Source organism: Acinonyx jubatus, chromosome F2 (genome assembly GCF_027475565.1).
Source record: "Acinonyx jubatus isolate Ajub_Pintada_27869175 chromosome F2, VMU_Ajub_asm_v1.0, whole genome shotgun sequence".
NCBI lineage: Eukaryota > Metazoa > Chordata > Mammalia > Carnivora > Felidae > Acinonyx > Acinonyx jubatus.
In genome coordinates this window covers 67,371,029-67,388,048 of record NC_069394.1, presented here as the reverse complement: position 1 = coordinate 67,388,048, position 17,020 = coordinate 67,371,029, and positions in this window count along the sequence as shown.

Genomic DNA, 17,020 nt, shown 5'->3' with positions numbered 1-17,020 from the left:
TTGAGCTTAGCTGACAATGCCAGGGCGGGGCCTGCTTGGAATTCTGTCTCTCCCTCTCTCCACCCCCTCCCCAACTCGTGCAAGTAAGGGCATATGCTCGCTCTCTCTCTCTCTCTCTCAAAATAAATAAACTTTAAAAAAGAAGAAGAACAAGAGGAGGAGTTCCTACCCTACAGTTGAAAACCCTTCCATGACAGGGAGGAAAGGGCACTAACTGGTAGATGGGAGCTTTCCCTAGCTTTGGTGCTGAATCTCTGGAGGTGTATAGTTAAAAATAACCAGAAAGTTTTGGGGAAATCCACAGAAGAGATGTTTTTCCTTTCGTTACGGAAGGCTAGAAAAATTTCAAGCCTCTTAGGGAATTCCTGTGTTGAGAGAGAGCTGGTGCTGCATAGGAGGTTCAAGGCACCTACTCAAGAGGGCCTGGGGCAAACTCAGCCTCATTCACATTCATACTTTTAGCACCCCTACAGGGAATGCCAAAATGCTGAGACCCTGGGGACTGGAAAAGACCCATGATGAGACTCGGAAACTTAGGAACTCTAGTCTTCAGCCACAGCCATGTCTGTCATGTATGTCCAAAGGGGTGATCACTCAGTGATTGTGGATAGGACACTCAGTGACCAGTAGAACGTCGTTTTTAGAGACATCACAGGTAGGCATCAAGTATGTCTCCTCCCACAGAACAAAACGTTACTTGAATACTACCTCTCCCAACTACCTGCCTCTTCCCCGCTTTAAAATTATCAGTTCCCTGGAAAGGAACACAGACAGGAGGGCCAGGTGTATGCAACAGGGAATCTAGAGCTCACGATATTTAGGTTCTGCTATGGTCTGAAAGTTGATGTCCCCTCAAAAGTCATATGTTGAAACCTAACATTCAAGATGATGGTATTAGGAGGTGGGGGCTTCGGGGACTGATTAGGCCGTGAGGGCAGAACCCTCACAGAAACCCTACTGAAAACACTCTGGGAAAGCTCCCTAGTCCCTTTCCACCATGTGAGGACACAGAGAACCAATCAGAGGGCTCTCACAGAAGCCAAACATACTGGTAACTTGATCTTGGATTTCCCAGCTTCCAGAGCTGTGAGAAATAAATTTCTGTTGGTAACAAACAACTCCGTCTGGGGTATTTTGTTTTAGCAGCCCAGATGGACCAGGACAACTACCCTGAATTGATATTTATCTAGAGAAGACTGGGTTTATCCTACAGACATTGTTTGTTCCAAAAGATAATGAGATTGCCTTGAATGGACAGATGCAGTTTCTTTATTCCACCACCAGGTAGGAGCTGGGGTAGAATGGAAGAGGGGAGGCAAGAACTGTGTGAGGCCAGCTGAAAAATAGAAAGCATTCCTCTTTTTATACATTGGAATTGTAGTGGATACTTGAGGTCATGCTTCAAGTAGTACACTGTAATAATCTGTTCATAAAACTCTTTCTCTCCTAGACTTCAAGCTCCCTGGGGGCAGGAATCTTTCCTGTGCAACTTTCTATCTCCAGGCCTGGCACAAAGGAGGGCAATCTATAATTTTCTGCTGAAAGAATAAACATCCCATCAGGGCACCAACCTACAGAAAGGGGCTCAGCTGTAGGTTACTCTGGGTTTGTATAACCATTGGATAAACAGGCCAGGTTTATTTAGACAAATAGCAAAAGTCCCAAAGTTTGAAAACTCATTTCCCCGTACTCTTCTAGCCTTGCTGTGTGACTTCACCTTGAGTTATGAAACAGTTATATAATAGAAATCCCCAGCAGAGCACTGCACTTGAAGCTGATTCTGTTTTGTTCAAATGAAACCCAGATTCCAGGTACATAATGATGGCACCCCAGAGCTATTATCAGTGTATATTGTGGCTTTGGTGTTGATAATGAGCATGTTCAAGTACATTCCATTCCTCTTTCTGTTTTAATCTCAACATCCCTCTGGTTACAAAGCGGTGAGCCGGCCTTATCTCTTCCTCTTCTGTCTGCTTTGGTTCTTTTCAGCATATTCTTGGGTCAAGGGTGAGATTCCATTCCTGGCTCTCAGCTGTAACTCACCTGGAACAAACCCTTCTTTGCTCTTACTGTCCCCAATTGTGCTTTCAAAAAAAGACAGGCATGGGGACTACTCCATGTTCTGTCCTAGAAAATTTCTTTTCACTCAAGTCTGTAAAAGGAATGTTCAAAACGTGATAACTATATTCCTTTTGGTCACACCCCACCCAGCCATATGTTGTTGTTTTTCCAGCACACTTGGATTTTTTTGCAGGATGGCAATATGTTGTTTTTTTGGGTTGCTGCTTGTTTTGGAGTGCTTTTTTTTAGTCCTGTGGTCGTGAGAAATATGCCACATTTCTGGGATCAGCCCCCTTGACTAGACCCCACATTTCATTGGAGTCGGTGAGTCTCTGACTAAAGAATTTGAAGACAGGGGAACATACTTCTTTTTCTTGTCCTGGTAGGTCTCCAGATATGGAAAAGAAGGCAGTTAGCAAAGCAACCATCATTTTTATTCCTAAAAGTGAAAATGGTCTCCAGCCCCACCAACTTCAAAGACACCGGTGGAATGTTTTTGTTATGTGTCTGAGTTCCTGTTCACACACTCACACGTGTGTATTCGTACAGACAAATTTTTCTTTCTTGTTTAACTATGTCATTTTTTTCCCTCTGTTACTTCTATTCTTGAGCATGCCCTTAACTAGGGCACTTATTTTTCTTCTTTGTGCCTCTAACCCTGAGCTACCTGGAGAAATCATAATAATAGCATTGTTGATTGAGGCACTGGGCATGTCTGCCCCTGATTTTCACAACCCCTGAGAGCCAGAAAGGCTGAGATCAAAAACTTGCTGGTAACAGAGCCACCAAGCGGCAGCGCGGGGAAAACACAGGTTTCACTGGCTTCTGGCCTGGCATTCTGTTTGCCTCGCCCCGAAAAGCTGTCTCTCTCTCCATCTCCTGCCCTTAGCTCTGCCCAGGAAAATTCAATATCCCTTCTAGAACTGGCTCACCGTAAAGCTTATCCTGATCCCCATCCCCATGTGACTTCTCTCCCTTGAACCTCTCTCCTTTGAACCTCTGAAAGCAGGAACTTCCTCCATTTATAATCAGACTCCCGACCCTGAAACATTTCCATTTTTGTCTCAACTTCCACCATTTCCATAGTTGTCCTAACTTCCAAAGTGACACTGATAAGCACTTTACATGCAAGGGCCTTGGTCTTGCTCATGGTTTTATCCTGCTAAGTGGGTAGTTATATGGATTCTGGAATCAGACAAGCCTGAATTTGAGTTCAGAGCAATTTGCCTTTGCACACTAAGGTATGCTTTCTTCACATGTAAACATGTAACAATGCCAATCTCTAGTTAACTACAAGGATCAAACAGAATAACTGCCTATAGATTAGTAGCTCTAAATCCTCCATTTTTTAGGAAAGTTCTATGGTTCTCTGGGACTTTCATGTACAGAACTGTTGGTCTTTATCAATGCATTGCCTCCCCAACATCAATAGACATATTTATTCTCCAACGCAAATCCTGGAGCAGCACAGTGTACCTGTTTTTCTGGCATTTGACACATTACTGTGTAAATGGAAACTTGATGTGAGTACACTTCATTCTGGCTGGAATACCCAAGGGAAAAAAAGAAGCATTTTGCTGGAAGTGACTAGTTGGAAAATTTAGTTTATCCACTATTATTTCCTGGGCACCTTCTGTCTGCATGCCAAGCCCTATACTAAATATTTATAACAATTATTTAATTAACCAATAATTAAAACAACTATTGTTACAATGATGATAATATGCATTGACTTTATGCAAGCTTATTCTAAGCACTTCTTCGTGGATTCTTTTAATCTTTATGACAACTCTGTGAAGATGTCACTATTATTATCCCCATTTTGCAGAGGAGAAAACTGAGTTTTACAGGTTTTAAACAACTTGCAGAATGTTCACATACTTAGCTTGAGGCCATCTGACATCTGACATCCCCTATTCAACATTGACCCTTTTTAACATTTATGATAAAACTGGATTCTTACTACAAGCCTTGGAGGCAGGTGAGGTCAGTAGTATTTGAGAAGAGGAACTAGGCTGGGAGAGGCTAGGGGCTTGTACAAGTTCAGTTCCCTTGAAAGTAAAAATGCAGGGCTGTGAGCCAATCCATGTGCTTTGTTGCACTCCAGTCTAGTGTTAAAAAAAAATTAAATAGAGTAAATGTGAAGATCAAATTGGCTGTATTAAGCAATTCAGAAATCGGGCAGCATCCCACCTAGCAAGCAGAAGGGAGCTCTGAGGAACTGTACAAGATAGGTTTCTATTAGGAAAAGGGTGGGGCAGGAAATTACCAACAAAAGAAAAGAAAGCATTGCTTCAGGCAAGGTCACCTTCCCTTGGCTGGGGGGGGGGGGGGCGGGGAAGTGGGGTTCTGGTTAGGGGGAGGTGGATTACCTCATCTTCCTTTGGGAGATGGAGGAAGCCCATTGATATGGGTGCCAACCCTGAAAATTCCTAACTGATTGGTTTAAAATTCCACTCCTAGAGAGGTTGCAACTGCAATTGAGTCTTGGTTTGCTGTCGTGGGAGCTGGTGACTCCACCTTGGCACTGTGGTTTGCTTTTTATGTTTCCCCTCCTACCATAATTAGATTCTTCTTCATAGGGTAAAATGGAGGGACACGAGGGCAGAAAGGACTCAGTTCATTATTCTCCAATCCACATGGTCAAGGAGAGTTAATGGTCTCTTTCCAAATCCTTATTAGAGATGGCAGAAACTCATTTATTTTCATTTTAACTGTCAGCCTTAAATTTCCTGTCAAAGTCTTAACAATAACATTTTGAACTTCACAGACATTTGATACAGACAACACTCCCCTCTTTGACTAAGACTTGATTTTGTTTTACCATATCTATACTCCATGTCTTAAAAATATTTTTCATTTTCCTCTCTTTGAGCAAGCAGTGAATCCTGTAATACTGGCCCCCATGTTGCACTTGCAGCCACAGGCAGGTGTGACAGTTGACCTTGCGGCAGGCGGGCAGGCAGAATCCCATCAGTATTCCTTGAGACCAACTTCCTGTTTACATCAGAATATCTTAGGCGGCTACTCCGTGATTATCTTGCTGATACACGTTATCTCTTCCTTGTAAATTAAAACAAAAGAAAGAAAACTTCTCAAATCATTATTTATGTCTCATTCAGAGGTGCCATTTTGATATTTCCCTTCTACCACTGATGCTCTGGTTTGGAGGCAGCCAGAGCAGGGCCCAGAGGGTTCTACCTGACTGGCTTCTGAAGGAAGCAACGCCCTGGCCACGGGCAGCACACATCCTGTGACATAGAAACTTTAAAGTGCACAGTTGGTCTTTTATGTTGGCCCCAGGACAACCCCCGGCTTTTATTCTCCCATTCCTTTGTTGGTGATGTTTTCATGGATAAAACTGTCCTTTCTTCTCATTTTTAAGGTTACCTTTTGTAGTCTCACTCATCCTTCGGGGATCAGTAGAATGCATGGCGATATGGAGGAAAATAAAGCAGGAGAGCAAAACACAATGGGTAGTGGGGGGAGTGAGGGGGGGTCAGATTTAATTCTAATTAAATGGGGTTGAGGTGGACCTCACCGGAAAGGTGATAGGGAAGCACGGGAGCTGGCAATAAGGATAACTGGAGGGTGGTAGTTCAGGCTGAGGGTAGACAAGTGTTTGAGGAGAGCCCATCTAGCCGGCGTGGGGCAGCAGCACTTTAAGAGAGATGGTTAGAGCTTGGGGCAACGGAGAGTTGCAGAGGTTGAGGTGAGAGAGGAGAGCCTGCAGTAAAAGGTGGGGCCAGATATTGTGGACCATTATTAAGAATCTGACTTTCACTCTAAGTGAGATGGGGATTACTTTCATAATGTTGGTAGAGTTAGTTATTAGGTAGCTAGCAGCTCTGCAAGTAACCAGCATAGACAGTTACCTCTTTGTCATGATTTGAGAAGTGTTCATAGGTTACTGTGTTCAGGCTATCTCTCCATCAGTCATTTGACAATGAGAAGATGAGTATCCTTTGAACCAAAGACTTGGGTTCCAGTCTTACCTGTAGTATTACTGTTTGGGTGTCCTGGGGTAAGTCACTTATTGTTGCTCTATTGTCCTACTGTTGCTCAGTTTCCTCATATGCAAAATGGGGATGATGAGACCTCTAATTTGTTTAACGGGACATGTTGGAGAAATGAGAAAATGTTCCTGAAAAGACTTTGACGTACAAAGTATTATACAAATCCTATATTACTTTCATCCAGGCAGAAAAATCTCTAGAGAAATCAGTGCAAGTGCGATCCACAATTATCAAGACATGCAGATAAACCTTGGTTGATCAGATGACATGGCTGTTCACGTAGCCAGATCCCTTTGAAATAGCACCACATCACCAGTGAGTTGAACTTTGGTGAGGTACAGTGAAGAATGATTCTAGAATGCAAGAACATCACAGGACGCGTATTAGTTTCCCAAGCCTGCTGTAACAAATTACCACAAGCTGGCGTGGCTTAAAGCAACACAAACATACTCTCTCTCGCAGATTTGAAGGTCAGAAGCCCAAAATTAAAGTGACAGCATAGCCACTATCTCAGCGTAGCCACTAGATGACAGCTATCTCCCAAGACTCTTATGGGAGGATTCTCCCTCACCGATTCCAACCTCTTGTGACCCCATGCATTCGTTGGGGTGTGGCTGCAGAACTCTACTCTCATTTGTCTTCACATGGCCTTCTTCTGCTTTGCCAGTGTATCTTTCTAAGGACACTTGTCCTGAGATTTAGGGCCCACCTAAACAATCTCGAGTTCCTTAATTAAATTATATCTGCAAAGACTCCCTTTCTAAATAAGTCCATATTCACAAGTTCCGGGGATTAGGATGTGGACCTATCATTTGGGGGGCATCATTCAACTCACTACAAGGGGGTTCCTGACAATAAAAGACAGCTTGAGGACAAGAGCCAGTCACTAGAGAAGAGCCATGAGAAATAACGGGACAGATTGGCATTTGGCTGTAACATACTCAGAATTGAAAAGTCAGTTCTCAAAGCCTCTTTCTCCCAGGAAACTCAAGCTCTCTCTCTCCCAAAATGAAAAAGCTCAGTATTTTATTCTGTCTCATCTAATCTAGTTTAGAGTACCTGTTGATATGAATTTTTCCTTACCTAAACTAGATTATGGATATTAGAGCTTGAAAGGTCCATTGAAATTATCTAAGTTAACTTTGTCCTTTTAAACCATAGTGAATTTTTCAAGTTCTACAGTGAGTAATGAGATGAGACCCCAAGTGCCCTCCTTAATGTCCATCACCCATTTACCTCACTCCCATAAAACCTCAGTTTGTTCTCTGTATTTAAGAGTCCCATGGGGCGCCTGGGTGGCGCAGTCGGTTAAGTGTCCGACTTCAGCCAGGTCACGATCTCGCGGTCCGTGAGTTCGAGCCCCGCGTCGGGCTCTGGGCTGATGGCTCGGAGCCTGGAGCCTGTTTCCGATTCTGTGTCTCCCTCTCTCTCTGCCCCTTCCCCGTTCATGCTCTGTCTCTCTCTGTCCCAAAAATAAATAAAAAACGTTGAAAAAAAATTAAAAAAAAAAAGAGTCCCTTATGACTTGCCTCCCTCTCTGTTTTTATCTTATTTTTCCTTCCCTTCTCCTATGATCATCTGTTAAGTTTTTCAAAAGCCACATATGGGTGAAATCATAGATCTGTCCTTCTCTGACTTATTTCACTTAGCATACTGCCCTCCAGTTCCATCCACATTGTTGCAAATGGCAAGATTTCATTCTTTTTCATTGCCGCGTGCTATTCTATTATATATACCTACACCATATCTTCTTAATCCATTCATCAGTTGGTGGATATTCGGGCTCCTTTCATAATTTGGAAATAAGAGTCCTGGGTTAGATGGCTTCCCAAGGGAATTCTACCAGACATTTAAAGCAGAGTTAATACCTACTGTTCTCAAACTGTTCCAAAAAATAGGAATGGAAGGAAAGCTTCCAGACTCATTCTATGAAGCCAGTCATTACCTTGATTCCAAAACCAAAGACCTCACTAAAAATGAGAATTACAGGCTAATATCCCTGATGAACCTGGATGCAAAAGTTCTCAACAAGACACTAGCAAATCGAATTAAATAGTACCTTAAAAGAATTATCCACCATGATCAAGTGGAATCCATTTTCTGTTTTGTATTTAATAGAGGTACCCCCAACTAACTTCTTAGTGGGGGAGGTGGTAGAGATTCTCTAGGAACTTACTAGAGACACATTTTTAAGCGTGAAGCCTTACTGAGAAGCACCAAAAAAAATTGTTTTGTGTTTCCTCTTCTTTACTAATGTTCTTTCAGTGTGTGTGTGTGTGTGTGTCTGGCTCCAGCATGTATGGCACATGAGGTAAACCAATAATGGGTAATGTCAATAATAGTAATAATAATAGCAACATATTTCCACTTATGGAGACAGAACCTCTGAATATGACTAGGTCTTCTGAGGGTCTAGGTGACCTAGGTAACTTACCCTATATTCAATTTTAAAAAAGGTTTTTTTGAGGGTATGCCATTGATTTCACAGACGTTTATTAATCTCCTGGTACGGGCCGAGCTCTGAGCTAGCCGACCCGTCTCCAGCAGCAAGTCCCTCATAAGCCAAACTCAGTGGGCTGGGGAAGAGTCAGGGCAGGGCAATTAAAAATATTCAGCCAAGTGTGGCTACCTCCAGCTGCTCCTTTGCATCTTAACATTCCCTTCTATCTCATGCCATCCCCAACTCACTGTTGTCACCTAGTGACCTATTTATCATTATATAAAATCATTATATAAAATGCAGAATAAGTATAAGTGGAAGATTAAAGTAACACCTTTACTTCTCTCTCCCTAGACAACTAAAACAAAACAACAAAACAAAACAAAAATACCTCGGGTAAGCATTTAGTTGAATCCCTAAGAGGGGCCATTGTGAACCAAAGGAAACGGATGCTAACAAGTTCAATTATGGGACCCTTGAACTCATCTGAGTTTTGGATACTTACGTCCAGCCACCTGCATTATATCCTTCACCTACAGCAGCTTATGAGTAGACAGACATCTCAAACTTAACAACCTAACCGGAGTTCTTGAATTTTATACCCCCTGCCCCCTCACCACTACCACCATCACATGTCAGTGGGGCAACATTTAACAGAGAGCACTGTGGTGAGGGGTTCCAGACAACTACCAGGAGCAAAACAGCTGTTGATCCAAGGCCACGCTGGGAGTAACTGAGAGGAGTCCAGGGCGGTGAGGCTGAGCACCAGCCACCCCACACAGAGGGCCCTGGCTCCAACCTCCCGGTTCCCACTGCCTCTGGGAGGACACCAATACCAAGGACAAAGTGAGGGGAAAGACTGCGGCTGCCCTCAGCCCTCCAGTTCCTCAGGTTTGACCTGTGAGTCTCAACCTTCCTTCTCAAGCTCCGTTTGGGTTTGCTAATATTTGTTTGTATTTGTCTTCAGCAGGACAAGCTACATAATTTACAAAGCCCAGAGCAAAATAAAAATGTGGGCACTCTGTTTAAAAATGATTAATAACTTCAAAAAAAATAAAATAAAATAAAAATAATTAATAACTTCAAGGTGGCGACAGCAAGGCATTCAACCTAGCTCAGGACCCTTCTTAGGATGGGCCCTTGTGGGACTGCACAGGTCACATACTCCTGAAACCTTCCGTGGTCCTCTGTAGTCCTCCTCTGGGTTCAGAGCACCAGCTCTGTGCCGTCCGAATGCCACTAGCTGCACTCAGCATTTTAGTTGCTTTTCTGAGACCCCTTCACCATCTGTGTCTTAGAATCCTTACTGTCTTAGTTGTATAAAAATTTCATTTATATTCAGGGTTTTATCGTATTATTGTTTCGAAGACTGAGAATAGATTCTGATAAGTTTTAAGTCGTTCTATTCATGCTGACATGGAACACAAAGACATATGTCACCCGACACCCTCAAATGGGGTTACTAATGAAGCGAAGATTCGTCTTCACCTGACGCAGTCCCAGAACATCCCACAAGCAGTCATGGGTTCAGGTAGCTTCTCTAATCCACATCAGGTCTGCAGGGCTGTGCTCTAAGAGCAGTTTCTTTCCCCATTTATTTTGGGGACCTTACTCTAACATGCTTATTGACCAGGTTGGTACCTGGCATAATAAACAGAACTCCAGTCACAACCTCTCAGAAACATTACTGACACAATGCTGTCCTCCTTAAAAATACTCTTCTTTAGAACTCAGAGAATATCTGAGGCTATAATCATAGAATGTTCCAAAAGATAGGGAAGACCCACAGAGTAGCATGTATTCCCCCTCTCTCTCTCTCGCTCTCTCTCTCCCCGATTCAAAGCTTCTTGAGATAGGGACTCCTATAATCTCATTCACAGATTAAAAATCAATCTTCTTAAAGACATACTGCTTTACTCCATGCAACACCCTTGGAAAGAAAATTTCTCTACGGCCTTCCACTTCTTGACAAATCACATGCATCTCAGACTTTCCTTCAGTCATAGCAAGGCCACCCTGTCACTGGGCGTGAGGTGATTTCCTCCCTGTCTCTCTCTTCCTTATGTGTGTTCCAATTTACCCCTGGGCATTAAGGCAACATGACATAAGAATATATTTTCTAAATTTGCATAAAATGAAAACTTCACAGATGGGGAGCACATGCTTCCCATAAGTCCAGTGTGAAAATGGCTCGATAGCACTTGTCGCTACACACATTCTTTCCACATTTCTGGCACACATACATCTTAAACAAACAGGAATTGCGACAAGCAAAACAGATGGGCAACAAAAAAAAAAAAAGTTTCCAAGGCACGCATCCCAAAATTCTTCCTTGAACATGGTACCGGATCACTTGTCACAATAAATCTGAAAGTACCCGGGGTATTAACAGACAGTCTTTGCTGGAGGGAAAGGCTCAAGATACTCATTTTCTTAACGCAGGAAGAAACATTGGGAACACTTTTGCCCGCCCTAATTACAGGGGGACAGGCTCCAAACCGCCCTCCTGGATATTATGTGTAGGAAGCTTCCTCTGGCGTCCTCTGCTTTTGTCAGTACACAGAAATGGAAGTGGTGTAACCAGAGATCAGGAGTGGACCAAAGCATATTTCACGTTCCACACATTGTCAAGCACAGCTCTTGATCTGTTTATCTGAAGCTACTCTCTCCCAGGTAGTTTCTCCCCAGACACATGCACATCCCCTTCAAGAGTGAGACACAGTACACTGACGGGGTTTGCAACATTAGCATCTAAGAGTTACAGGCACCATTATACTCTAACCAAATATTTAAGTTGCTAAAAGGCCTTGGAAGGAAGTTGAAAGAGGATTTGATGAGAAGTTAAGAAATCACAGCTTTCATGCTACCTTTATCCCAGGCTACCGGAGAAAACGTAGCAATCCACTCAACCTCCCTGGACTTGTGTTGCCACCTGTTGGTCAAGTTGGTCTGCCAAAGGCTTTCATTCCCCACTGCTATCTCTTCAGGTTGTTACCTTGAACCTGAGGACTCAGGGAAATCTTGAACCAATGTCTAATCAAAGTCATTACCACTGTTCCAGGCCCTGATTTCCCCGGGTGCCAAGTCGAGAGACTAGCACTGTGTCAGCACTGAAGTTCTCACCTTGTTAGCCCTGTGCCTTAACACTGTCCTTTCCCCAGAACCACTCTTCTGCTGTCTGAAGGCAGCCGGAACAGTCTATGGAAGGCAACAATGGGGGCACCTGGGTGGCTCAGTCAGTTAAGCATTCGACTCTTGATTTGGTTCAGGTCATGATCTCATGGTTCAAGCCCGGTGTTGGGCTCCACACTGACAGTGAGGAACCTGCTTGGGATTCTCTCTCCCCCGCCCCTCTCTCTGACCCTCCTCTGCTCCCTCTCTCTATCTCTGGCACACTGGTAAACTTAAAAAAAAAAAGTCAGGGTGCCTGGGTGGCTCAGTCTGGTTGAGCATCCGACTTTCGGTTCAGGTTGTGATCTCGCGGTTTGTGACTTCAAGCCCCGCATCGGGCTCTGTGCTGACAGCTCAGAGCCTGGAGCCTGCTTTGGATTCTGTGTCTTCCTCTCTTTCTGCCTCTCCCTGCTCGTGCTCTGTCTCCTCTCTCTCTCTCTCTCTCTCTCTCTCTCTCTCTCTCAAAACTAAACATTAAAAAAATAAAAAAATAATAAAATATAAAGGCAACAATAATAGTCCCATTTTCTAGATCTAGGATTTTTAGCTTGTGTGGGGCACCAGAACTTTAAATCTTAAATTTTTCAGGACATTTTTCTTCTGTCTTGAAAACTAAAGGCAATGATGCATACCATTTACCTCTCTAAGCGCAGCACATGTCCACCTAGGCTACAGCTTCTCCGTGTGTTCCAGGAAGTGTAACATGTTTCACTAAAGGCTCATCTTAGAGAGTTTATCAACATGAATTCGTATCATTTTCCACTTCTAGAAACTGAAACTGCCAACAACCTTCTAAAGGGTAATTTCTCTAAAAAGAGTGTTTTTAACTAAAAAAATGTCTTATTTAAGTACAGTTGACATGCAATGTTATAATAGTTTCAGGTGCACAACATAATGACTAAACTTCTCTATATGTCGTGCTAGCCACACTGCAAGTGCACCTACCATCCGTCAGCATAACCACACCACACTGTTGCAGTATCATTGACTATATTCTCTATGCTGTGCCTTTTATTCTTATGACTTGTTCATCCCATAACTGGAAGCCCGTATCTCCCACTCCCCTTCACCCATTTTGCCCATCCCCCCCTCCCCTCCCCTCCACCAACCTTCAGTTTGTTCTCTGTGTTTGTAAGTCTGATTCTGCTTTTTGTGTATTCTTCACCTGTTTTGTTTTTTAGATTCCATAAACGAGAAAAATCATATGGTGTTTGTCTCTCAGTCTGACTTATTTCGCTTACAGAATACACTCTAGGTCCATCCATGTTGTGACGAATGGCAAGATCTCATCCTTTTTTATGGGTGTGTAATATTTTGTCTTTATTAAATATTTCTACTGAATTATTATATATGTATAGTCACATATTCCTCACCTATTCATCCATTGATGGACACTTAGATTGCTTCCGTATCTTGGCTATTATAAATAACCCTGCAATAAACATAGGGGTACATATATTTTTTTGAAATATGTATTTACTTATTTATTTATATTTTTTAAAAATGTTTATTTATTTTGAGAGGGAGGGAGAGGCACAGAGAGACATAGTGTGCACATAAGTGGGGGAGGGGCAGAGCAAGGGGAAGAGAGAGAGAGAATCCCTAGCAGGTTCTGTCCTGTCAACATACAGCCCAATGCAAGGCTCCACGTCACGAACTGGGATCATGACCTGAGCTGAAATCAAGAGTCAGATGCTTAACCAACTGAGCTACCCAGGTGCCTTTGGCAAATTTTTTCAAATTAAAGTTACTTTAGGGTGGGCAACTTGCTATACATATTATGCTCAAAACTTAAATGAATATTGATGAGCACTGAGTCATATAGGAAACAGTTGAATCACTATATTCTACGCCTGACACTAAGATAACACTGTTGTTAACTACAGTCGAATTAAAATTTTTAAAAATATACATATTGGGGCGCGTGAGTGGCTGAATTGGTTAAGCCTCCGACCCTTGATTTCAGGCTCAGGTGGTGATCTCATGGTTCATGAGTTCAAGCCCTGCGTTGGGCTCTGTGCTGACAACATGGAGGCTGCTTGGGATTCTCTCTTTTCCCCTCTCTCCCTCTCTGCCCCTCCCCCTTGCTGCATATGCACACAAGCTCTCTCAAAATAAACTTAAATTATATACGTAAATATATATATATGTATATATATGTATATAATGATCTCAGTTATTTCAAATAAAATAACTACAAAACAACAAATCAAAACTAACTTGAAAATTCCAAATTAATAATAGCTGGCATTTATTCATCTTAACATATATGATGTATCAAGCACTGCACCAAGTTCTTTGTATTAACTGATTCATTTAATCCTCTTAACAGCCCTATGAGATAGGTATAATTATTATCATCCCCATTTTACAGATGAGGCTATTATTGCACAGAAGGCTTAAGTCATTGCTCTTGAGCACAAAGCCAGGAAGTGGAAGAGCCATTTTCAATCCCGGGAAGTCAGGCTTAAGAATTAATATTCTATCTAGGTTTTGTTGGTATAGTTGTTTTGCTTTTGTTGTTGGTCTTCCTTTGTTTCTTTTTTTTTTTTTAATGTTTATCTATTTAATTTTGAGAGAGAGCGCGAGCATGAGAAGGGGAGGGGCAGAGAGAGAGGGAGAAAGGGAGAGATCAAGCCCTGAGCTGAAATCAAGATTTGGACATTTAACTGAATGAGCCACCCAGGCACCCCTAGTCTTATTTTCATTTTGTATGTTTTATGACACGGAAAAAACTTTCAAAGATTTAAACTGGTATACATTTGAGCTAATTTGTCTTCTAACACAGTTGTGGTAGTCTATGATGAAATTGATGTTGAAATTTAAACCTCTGGGATTCAATAAGATTCTGGGTGGGTCATCAAAGTAAGATGTTCACTATACTTTCCTTAAAACAAAATATATGTTTTTAAAGGTAATCTATAATAAGAACTAAAAGCAAAAGAAATTTCTAACTCTTGTAAAATGTTTACGTATGTGCAACGCGTTTTGTATTTTGTCTAAAACTTTCCCTTTCACAGTGCGATTTTGTTGTGCTGACGTCAAATGAGTTTATATTGCTGATGAGGGTGGGCTATGATATAGGAAGGCATCAGAAGTACATTGGGTGGCAAAGGAAGCCAGTGTAGACAAACAACTTGTCATGGACAACCCACTTAGTGGGCAGTCTACCAAGGGATTGTCCGTAGTTAACCATGGAAATAATTAAATTTCCTGAAAACAACATTTTCCCCCAACCTGCATTTCTAAAGTCTTCATCACAATTAGAGCATTCGGGTTACTGTCCTTTCAACACTCAATCACTTATTTAATCCATTAGGTTAATTTTCTAAACTCCAAATTCACCTCAAAAATTTCTTGTGAGAAAATGTCAGTGTGACATCATTGTAGGCCACAGGGGACAAATTCCAATAATTCAGAACACTATGGTGGAATCTTTTCCTCCTGTTTGCAGGAAAAGGCAAGCTCAGGGAGCCAAATCCTTCATCCAGATAATTAGCAACTATCCAATCTGTTAATTGAGGACATGTGTGCCAAACCTTCTTGGCAACCTCAGACAAACAGTTGTGGGGTGGTCAGTCAGTCAGTCATAGCTATCGGGTGCCAAAGTGTGCCCGGCCCTACATTAAGAACTTTGCATTAAAGACAGTTCAGATGTGCTCTTTGACTTGGAAGAATAAATGTGCTAAATTGTTAGGAAATTGGCTCTTCTTAGTACTAAATTTGGTGATGCTAAGAACAAAATGATGTCATTAACCTACCTCTTTTTATGATCTTCAATGAAAAAGAAATGATCCCTTTCTGTAACTTCACTCTAAGTTAAAGGAAAATTTTAAGAGTCAGGTGCTGCTTTGTTGAAACACAGGCAAATAAGTACAAGTGGAATGCTAATGGAAACGGGACACATCCGAGAAAGGGATGACGGTCCCATTAACAATTGGGATTTTCCAGGAAGACTCAGCCAGGTTTCTGGAGTATTTCTGCAGACTTACACACAATTACCTGGGTCTCTTCCTACTGACCATGTATGACCATCCCATTACTGATGCAGATATCTCCAACTAGAACAATACCTTAGAAAGGAGAAAGACATCAGACCTAGGGAAAGAAGAGGGCCTGGGTGAAGTGTCTGGCGAACAAATTATGGACTAACGTCAGTTTAGAAAACAAGAACTATCAAATTTTTGGTATGCCAATAAAAATGCCCGTATGTCTTGGGTGAAACAAAAACCTTCTTTCGTGTTTGGAGAGTCATGTTGCTCCCAGGAACAAAATGCACATTGATTGGTTTGAAATGTTTTTCTGAGAGTAGGAGATCAACTTGCTCAGTTTAACTTGAACTCATAATGCGAAAGAAAGCACAAGAATTGAAATTGTGAGGGGAAATGTAGGGCTGAAAGTAAACTAAGCAAGAACAGAACTCCTGCCTGCCAGTTGTGAAAAAAAGGGCAATTAACTAACTTCGTGTACAGTGGACGAAGACCCACTTGTGAAAAACGTGCAAGGGAGCCCTTTGATATTAAGGTCCGTTTCAGTGAGTTGCAGCTTGGTAGTAAAACCATGTTTGTCAAACATGTGAAAAGTGAGTAAGCCGCAGCCACAACTTATGTGCACGTGAATACCTCAACTGAAACACATTTAAAGGATCTTTAGTGTGTTGTTAACTACTTTACAGTTTAAAAAAAATAGTACTTGACATTTGGAAGTGAAATGATATGTGCAAAACATTAGTCAGATGGTGCTTCTTGCTTTGTGAATGAACTGTTGTAGTCTGAACGAGTTAGATCCAAGGTTTGGTGCCGTCGACTTCTCTGTCAGGGACCCACAAACAATTACACTCCCCAAGCACCCGATATTTTCACTGCATAAACAGCCAAAATCGGTATAATGGCTGATGGCGCACTGGTAATGGGAGGCAGCTTACTGAACAAGGGAAAGAAAAGAAGCCCTGGAGAAGAAAATGACAGTCTATACTGTAACGGTCAGGCTTGCTAGACCGTCAGCTCCAGCTCCCCACGTGTCCTCTGCCTTGTTTGCTCTGGTACCTCCAGCACGTAGTAGGTGTGCTACAAGTGCTCACAGGCTCTGAGGCCAGAATTCCTGCTCACATCCCCGCCACAGCATTTACTGTCAGACCCCACTGAGTGACTAACTCACTTTGCTTTTCATATCAGCACCTTTCCCACAGGGCTGCGGTGAGTAGGTGAGTAAGAAACTCTAATCCACCTTAGTGCTTGGGACATGTGAGCGCTTGATAAACGATTTTCTGACTAGGGTAATAATTTGGATTTGCATGGGTCCTTCGTTTGAAAGATCTCCAGAGAGTTCACAT